The sequence below is a fragment of the Lynx rufus genome, unplaced genomic scaffold, assembly GCF_022079265.1.
Source record: "Lynx rufus isolate CCGP_SWC_20201006 ecotype Redwood Valley unplaced genomic scaffold, mLynRuf1.p SCAF_8, whole genome shotgun sequence".
Classification (NCBI taxonomy): domain Eukaryota; kingdom Metazoa; phylum Chordata; class Mammalia; order Carnivora; family Felidae; genus Lynx; species Lynx rufus.
The window spans coordinates 107,359,396-107,368,630 of NW_025814896.1; the positions used below are offsets into that span (position 1 = coordinate 107,359,396).

General features: G+C 38.4%; 1 pseudogene; it reads right to left on the reverse strand.

Moving 5' to 3' along the window:
- Positions 1-333: 333 nt before the first annotated feature.
- LOC124503960 (Y-box-binding protein 1-like) lies at positions 334-9,011 on the reverse strand (annotated as a pseudogene).
- Between the last annotated feature and the right edge of the window lie 224 nt (positions 9,012-9,235).

Genomic DNA, 9,235 nt, shown 5'->3' on the forward strand with positions numbered 1-9,235 from the left:
TTGAAAAGGCCTATTGAGAAAAACCAGGCTTAAAGAAGCAAAACAAGACAAAAACAAACAAACATGTTTGTTATTACCAAAAAGGGGTGTCTTTAGGTAAAAGTTATAAAAGCCCCTTGCTACATAGATAATGCAGATAATCCTGTTTATCTGGTCCATGAGCAAAAGGCAAGCACTTAAGATCATCTGCTCCAATCTTTTGTTTATTTCTTCTTGCTGGAATTTCATATTAATTTCTTCATGTTGGGTGACTAAATCAGACGATGGTAGAGTTGGTAAGCTGGCATTTACTCAGCCCCACCCTGCTCAGCCTGGGAGCTGACTGATGAATTCTCAGCTGGTCTCTTCCTCAGCTTGTGCCTTAGGGTTTTCCCGGCATCTGTGTAGGGGATTGAAGTAGCCACAGTACCTATGTTTAGGTGGCTGCTTGACATTGGGTCTCATCTCCTTGATTTTCCTTATCTTCTGCATTGATTCTCCCTAGCCTGTGGTTGGCTCCGAGACTCCCTCCGGAACTGTGCTCTGTACCCGCAATATACTGTCTCACTGGCCTACCTTGTTCTCCTGCACTCTGGTTGTCCTCTCCCTCCATTACCTCTCCCTGTGCTGGAGGGTCAGAAGGCTGTGGCTGACTCCCAGTGGGTCTCTGCAAGCAGGTAGGTGGGAACGGTGGCCTGCCGGAGGGCGGCGCTGTGGGGCCTGGCCTTCTGGAACATGCTCTGATCCCTCCTTCTTTGCCCTACTCTCCTATTTGGGTAATTTTGCTGGGAATTGCATGGAGGACCCCTGTCACGTCGAGGGCATCTCTCAAGGTCACGGTCGGCTGCATATTTACTGCTTTGCCCTGGAGCTCCGCCAGGGCCTGCCACATTTGCTGCCTCCACACCCTTTTCTCCCTCAACATCAAACTCCACCAGCCCTGGTCACCTACCCTGCCATGATCCTTCCGGGGTTGTAATGTACAACACGATCCTTCCGGGGTTATTCTTCTTTATGACAGTGTGATGTACAATTACATCTTCCTTGGTGTCATTCCTGTTGATGAAACCATATCTGTTTCTTACACTGTACCACTTTTGTGTTCTTAAAACCTTCCTTGTGTTGACCTCTTTGTTTCCTGGGGACAAACACTACCGATGTGAGGCCACCGGGCTGCAGCTCCCTGCACTCCTGCCTGTCGAGGTGCCGCCCTTGATGTCCGAAACACTGAGGGTGCGGGCGGTGGGCAGCTGCTGGTCTTGGCCTTGCCGCTCTCCTGGCGGGGAGAGGACAGAGGCAGGCTGCTGGTTGCGGCACCTCCTGCGTGGGTGTGACGGTGGGGCCCGGAATCCGCTACCGGTTGAACTCCTTATTGTTCCTTTTTCACAACTTCAGAAACACGTGTCTCTAGGTCATCTGCCAGTGAACCACTCGCCAAACGTAGAGATTCGCAAGCTCTACTGTTATTAGATCTACAGCAAAGGGTTAAACGGGTCCAACTTTGGCTCAGGTCATGACCTCCAGGTTTGTGAGTTCAGCCCACATCAGGCTCTGCGCTGACAGCTCAGAGCCTCATGTTACAGCAAATACTCGGCTCCCTGGAAGGGACAGGCAACACGCACTCAGGCAAACCGAAAAGACTTTATTTCGCACTGGTGCCTGTCCAGCGGAGTCATCTCCAAAGGCTGAGCACCTAGCTTAGGTTTTACTGGCCTTTTATACATATGTGCTTCCTGCCTGGGCGGGGCTAGTACAGTCAAGATTCTGGTTCCTGGCTGCAGGCTTGTACAAGCGGCAAGCAAGACTTCAGAAGCCAAAAGCTTGCAAGGGGGAGTATCTGGCCTCTGACATCAGGCTGCCCCTCTTTGTCTGCTTTTTACAACCTTTCTTTCCCCTGGAACCTGCTTCAGATTCTGTGTCTCCTTCTCACTGTCCCTCCCCCGCTCACACTTTGTCTCTCCCAAAAATAAATAAACATTTAAAGAAATTTTTAGTGGCGCCTGGGTGGCTCAGTCGGTTGGGTGCCTGACTTCAGCTCAGGTCATGATCTCACGGGTTTGTGGGTTTGAGCCCTGTGTAGGGCTCTGTGCTTACAGCTCGGAGCCTGGAGCCTGCTTCAGATTCTGGGTCTCCCTCTCTGTCTACCTTTTCCCCACTCATACTCTACCTCTCTCTCTCTCTCAAAAATAAACATTAAATAAACAATAATTTAAAAATGTTTAAGGATATACAGCAGAGATAAAATCACAGAGATTCAAACTCTACAGCAAAGAGAAAGGAACAAACTGATAAAGCCCACAAGATAGATAAAACTCAAAGTCATTATTCTTAGTGAAGGAAATCAGACACAAAATAGTACATATCCAATAAAAACTCTGAAATGCAAACCGATGCGTAGTGATAGAATATCACAGTAGCTAGCCAGCACACGGACTGCAGAGGGACAGAAGCACACTTCTGTAGTTGATAGAAACAGCATTTGTATCTTGTGGTGGTGGGTTCTCAGCATATAACATCTCTCAAAACTGATGGACGTGTGCTCCTTGAATGGAGGAGTCGTATATACATTTTATCACACTAAAGTTATTTAAAAATCATAGACATTCAAGATTCCAGCAAGGTTAGGCTAGAGTGTGGTAAACCCGAGAGGCACCAAAATGTATTCTTTCTACAATAGAAATCTTCCACAAAGATTTCTACACTAATTTTTTAATTCTGTGTTCTCCATCACAAAACTTAAAAAGACAAACGTCACTGGTGACAGCTTCTTTACTCTGAACTGATAGGTGTTATTCAAATAGGTGTTCATTTGTGTGTATACTGGCATACCTCATTTTATTGTTCTTTGCTTCATTGCGCTTCCCAGATCCTGCATTTTTTACAAATTGAAGGTTTGTGGCAACCCTGCCTAGAGCAAGTCTGTTGGTGCCATTTTTTCCAACAGCATTTGCTTACTTCCTGTCTCCGTGTTTGGTAATTCTCATAGTATTTCGAACTTTTTAAGTATTATTATATTTGTTATGGTGATCTGTGATCAGTGACTACGACTCACTGAAAGCTCAGATGATGGTTATTAGCATTTTATAGCAATAAAGTATTTTTTAATTAAGATATGTACAATGGTTTTTTTGACATAATGCTGTTGCACACTTAATAGACTATAGTGTAGTGTGCATATAACTTCTGTATGCCCTGGAAAACCAAAAATCCCTTTGACTTGCTTTATTTCAACATTTGCTTTATTGCAGTGGTCTGGAACTAAATCCACAATATCTCTGAGGTATGCCAATGATTCTTTGGTGCTACATAGCAGTGCCATGGTATTCTAATCATTATTGCTATGATCAGAAAAGAAGTGGTATAGATTTTCTATATGAATTATTCCTTCCCATTAAGTGAATATTAATTTGTGCTGATCAAGCAAAGATTTGCAGAGCTCAGGAAAGGGAAACATGTATCATTAAATCTCTGCAAAGTGGGTATGTTGTTAACATCTCAACTCAAAAGTACTTGCCATGTTTAAATAGTGAGAGGAAAAAAATCCCTTCTAATGCTTTAATTTTACTTGTATTATAGTTTTTTTTAAATAGATGTATAAGATGTATAAGAACTTTGTCGTGTATACATTATTTATACCCATACAGGTTAAATGTTATTATAAGAATAGCTCAAAGTCATTTTTCTTTAAAAGGAATTTTAAAATTATTCAAATCTGAGAAATGGCTAACAAGATCACTTCGAAAATGTTGCTAATTTTGTTGTAACTTCGTATCTGGTAATCTACGACTATCAAAAGTAGTATGTCATTAAAATTCAATATGGAAGCATTATTTGTTTAAAGTCATAATATTCGCTCTGGTTGTTCATTGTATATATACAATATTTTAGTGATATTATCAATTAAACAAGGGTTATTAGCTCGCCTTGATAAGTGACTATGATTTTATTCAGGCACTATGAAAACTCATTTCTGTTTATAAATTGCAATTATCAAATGTGTTAGAACATAAGCAGTTCACACTTGGGATCACTGATATGTATGGCATGATTTTTAATGAACTGGCTGCATTAAAATACATTTTTTGAAAGCTGCATTTTTAAAAGATATTTCTGATAATTTCTCTGTTGGCTATGTTAAAAACAAACATGTTTTCCTTAGCAACCAGGATACGTAATGAGAAAACTGGAGACAGAAAATTCTGTGAGTCCATTTGTTCCAGCTAATGCTAAACTAGTATAAAGGCATTTCCTGATGATTTTTTTTCATGTTCTCCATTTCAACAAACCTGAAAATCATAGCTCAAGCCTCCAGTGGAAGCAAGGAAGCCAGCTGGAATTTGCTCAACCTTGAGAAGCAGGAAAAACAACAACAAAACAAGAATACCAATTAGAGAAAGCCAAAAATTGTAATGGAAAAAAAATTCATAACAATTAGAATCTCTCCCTGCCCTCGCTTCCCTTTTGTTCCTATCCAGCAACGGACTGGACAGTGGGCCTTGGACATTGGAATCGCTCTGTTTCATAGTCAACACAAAGATAGCATTCCTTTGTTTTTAAAAGAGAAGGTTTTCCAAAATGAATCCATACAATGATGGGTTTAGGGAAGAGTAGATTATTTTTATGAGAAAGCTAATCAAAGCTATGAGGACTTAAACTGGAAATATTCAATGATACCTTTAGTCTGGCCAGTTATTTTTACACATTGAAATCCACCTAACAATTAATTTTTAGCAATTTTGCAGGAAGAGGACAGGGACAAAGGGCTCATATGTCACATACCACTTGAGCTTCATTCTGTGACTTAACTGCTTTAATAGTGTGCAAGACAACACTATTCAAGATGAGGCAGCTAAGTGATTCAGTAGATCAGACTCACATCTTATATCCACTGGCCCGTGTGTTGACTTCTGCAAGTTACTTCCCCTTTACAAATCCATTTTATAGCTTTAAATGAAGTGAATAGACTAGCTCTGACATTTTCAATCAAAGCTTCCATGAGTATACCTTCCATGAGTATACCTCAGAGGCACCTAGGGATCAGAATAGAGAGTGACCGAGCAAATGTCCACCTGTCCCTCACCCCCATCCTTACCCCCATTCAACAGAAAACACCACTATTATGTATTTATAGAATGCACTTGGGTGGACTTTTTTTTTTTTTTTTTTTTTTTTAGAGAAAAGGGACCTACAAATATATTTTTAAGTGCTTATAACTATTAGAATAAATTATCTCTATGGTGCCTTCTAAGATCTGGAATTAAACCTAGCAATGGAAAGTGACATTTAGAACTTGTTAATGCTGTAAATGATGACACCAGCATGTCACTAAAAGATAGGCATGTTTAATATAATAATTTCCCCCACTTAAAACCAGGTTGTGAGGCATATATTTGTTCATAAGTTTGCTGTTTGGGAGATGGAAAGCATTTTTCCATTGAAACAGTTTTTAAGGTGAAGTGGGGGAAAAAAAGAAAAAAAAAACACTAATTTAACTGCCAAAGTAAAAATGGTCCATTTTCAATAAAGAAGAGTGGGAGCTATGCTCTCACAAAAGCAGCAATTAAAATTCAGGTAGGAAAACAGTAGCATAGATGGACTTTTAAACCTCTTTGTTTGTAATATTTGAAGACAAATGACTTTAGAGTTATTTAATCTATTTCACTATGTTCTTTGATTTTGAAAGTTACCCAGAGACATGAGTTGAGAGATAGCTCTTTTCTGGTGTTGGCATGGTGACTGGGAAATAAAACAATTAAAAAATTTAAAAAGCCAATGGTCATTGAACTTTATTCAGAATGAGAGATATGTTCAACTCCATACCCCTCAAACATTAAAAATGTGTGTTAAAAGTGGGGGCGGGAGGCGGGAAGTAGCAACAATAGCTTTTACTGTGTAAGTATCCCTACCTTAGTTCAAATATATTGATTTCTAATCAGAAGAATTCAGGTTCTTGTGAGTTCTGCCGATAACTCAGGTAGTGGCTCTATTAAGACTGCTGGAATGCTCATATGCTTTGAAAATCTTCCCTGAGGCAAGAAAGTTTGTTTAAAAGATTAATAACTGAAGGGGCGCCTGGGTGGCTCAGTCGGTTGGGCCCGGCTCTTGATTTCAGCTCTGGTCATGATCTCATGGTTTGTGGGCTCAAGCCCCACATTGGGCTCTGGACTAATGGTGCCGAGCCTACTTGGGACTCTCTGTCTTCTGTCTCTGTGCCCACTCTCTCTCTCTCAAAATAAATAAATAAACTTAAAATAAAATAAATTCTAAAAAAAGATTAATAAGTGAAGATCTATGAGGAGCAAACATAAGCAAATCTGTCTATGCAATTTAGTCAATAGAAATACCAATAATCTACTTTTTTTTACATACTATTAATTCCACTTAATTAAAAATATCATATTTGGAAATGTTTCCAATAACTTATAGGAAAGTCTGTTTCATTTATGCTGGAATATTTTCAGCCTACGTAGTGTAACGGGAGAAGATGATTTAGAATCCATAGCTTATGAATACATTGCTCAACATTCTGAATAAATGGGACAAACTTCAAAAGGTATTATAATAACTTCTATAAAATTCTACACTGGTGAACATAGAATTTTATAATTCTTGGTTGTTTATATATTTTGGAAGCATCAGTGCCCTCTTGACCTTCCAGCAGTGGAATAATTGGGCATCCCACAAAAATTCTAGTTTCCATGAGCCTGATTGTGGGAAATAGAAATCCCATATTATTATATCCCACGATTATACTTATCATGAAGAGAATTCAATGGTCATTCATTCTAAAAGCTAATACACCTTGGGCACTTTCCATATATTCCGACACCCTGCAATAATGAAGGAAAATTGCTAATAATTCACCTATAACTACTGTACTGAGGTTCATCTTTATTGTTTCATCATTAAAATAAGAATTCTTCCATATTTTTATTTTTTAAGCACCATGACAGGACCTCTTTCTTTGCCCAGTCATAAGTACACAGAATTCCTCTCCTGACTTTGATGATAGGCATGCATTAGTGTATTCTCTCACACAACACACACACACACACACACACAATTATCTTTCCAATTCCCCACTTCCCTTATTATAGCACAAATCTCCCTGTGCAAGAAATTTGAAGGTTGAGTATATTCCTACAAGGTTTTAAACATCAGAAGGAATGTGCTTCTTAAGTAATTATTTTTAGGAAGATAGTATGTACTTTTCCAGGCAGAGGTTTCATTTAAATATGAGCATGAGTGATACATCACACATACTAGTTCTGTGACATTTGGGGGAGAAAGGTATCACCGAAAACACACACATGCATCATGTGGTATTAGGAAAATTATGGCTTCATTAGATTTCTGTTTAATTCCAGGAATCACTATTGTTTCTTGGCAACATACATTTCAGAAAGAGAAAAATGTATTACCCTTTTCTGAGAAAGCAAAACCCAGGGGCCAAGTATGACTTTTCTTTATGAAATATTTGCATGGTCTTCCAACAACGTCAACATATTGGTGGATGTTGTTTTTCTTCTATATTTTCTTTCTCCTACTATGGGAGATAAAAATGACTGGATGGGAGAGAAAGATGTTCTCTAGATTATAGAGTTCTTTGGCAACATTTTGAATTTCTTTGCTATCCTGACTCATTAATCTGCATCCCACACGATTGAAGAATTACATATGCCTAACCAAAAATTTTATTTACTATAAAATAAACATTTAAATACAATATTCTACAAATTCTACTTCTGTAACAAAAATGTTTCTATTAATTTCTTGCCAAATGTTATTACGTAAGATATACTATGCAATGTTTCTTAATTTGAAATCAGGATATTTTCCCAATCATGAAAAAAGACAGTGGTTTTTAGAAACTGTAAGGTAACAGTTTTTGTATCCTATCATAATTAATCTTGTGTGTAAATAAAGGGCTTTATAAGATTCTGCTTCTAAACCCGGTTTCTGAAGTCTTAACCCAGAATCTTCATAAAATTTATTACAAGTACACTAATTTAGAATCTATTTAAATGCAAATTAATATATACCTCCTTAAGAAAAGTTATTTAAATTGAGTTAAAAAATAGTTAAAGGTGGCTTAAATTAAAAGTGAAATAAAAATTAGATACAATAGTTGGGATATAAGAGAGGCACCATAAATAAGATTTAAAATGTTTTAGGTGGGGGCACCTGAGTGGCTCAGTCGATTAAGCGTCTGATCCTTGATCTCACCTGGAATGGAACCTTGTATCAGCAGGGAGCCCACTTGGGATTCTTTTTCTGCCCTCCCCCTCCTCCTATTCTCTCTCTCTCTCTCTGTCTCTGTCTCTGTCTCTCTGTCTCTCTGAAATAAATAAATAAATAAATAAATAAATAAATAAATAAATAAATAAATAAATATTTAAAAAAATAAAATGTCTTAGGTGGTAGGTTAGCTGAGTTGTTAGAATAGCTTAAAAAAACAAAAGAAAAACATGCAATTAATGCAGATTTATATTTAATTGCCTGTGTTAATAATGTTGCCTTTTAAATGGTTTAAGTATAATGTGGTAAACTGCAGTTCTAGGAGCTTCTACGTGTATATATGCACTCAGGTAACCAGCGGCCAGATTAAGATACATGATGTTTCAGAAGTGCTCATCATGCCCCTTTTCAGTGAATACCCTGCACACTCAGGGTAACCAGCATTCTCTGTAACCTATCACAATAGGTTAATTTTGCCACTTCGTGGAATTCATATAGAAAAAAAAATCATACACTGTGTATTCTGTGTGACCATCTCCTTTTTCTCATCTTTACATCTGTGATATTTATCTATACCGTTGAGTGTAACAGTAGTTCATCTCTTATTTCTAAGTAGTGTGCCACAGAATTTACACCACAAATTATTTGTACACACGTGCTACTAGTAAGGAGCAGGCCAAGCCTCTGTGCTCAGTACACAGTTTATTCAAACATGCCCATCATAGTCTCTTTCGCCACCTCTCATCTCCGAAGGGGAAGGACCAGCGATGGAACCCAAAGCGGAAGATCCCCATCTTTTATGCAGTAGGATGATATGTTATTTATTTTTGTTGCTGTTCTCTGCATTTCCATTATCATGGAGAAAGAAACCTCTAAACTCAGAATTCAAAACCCAAAGAGAGCCACTCCCTTCCATTCTTAAGAGAATGGCAGGACTCAATGACTGATAATTTTATGAATCTTCCCTGAAGGCTGTAGGCAGAGTGTAGGAAGAGGACAGGGATTTGATGTTAACAGA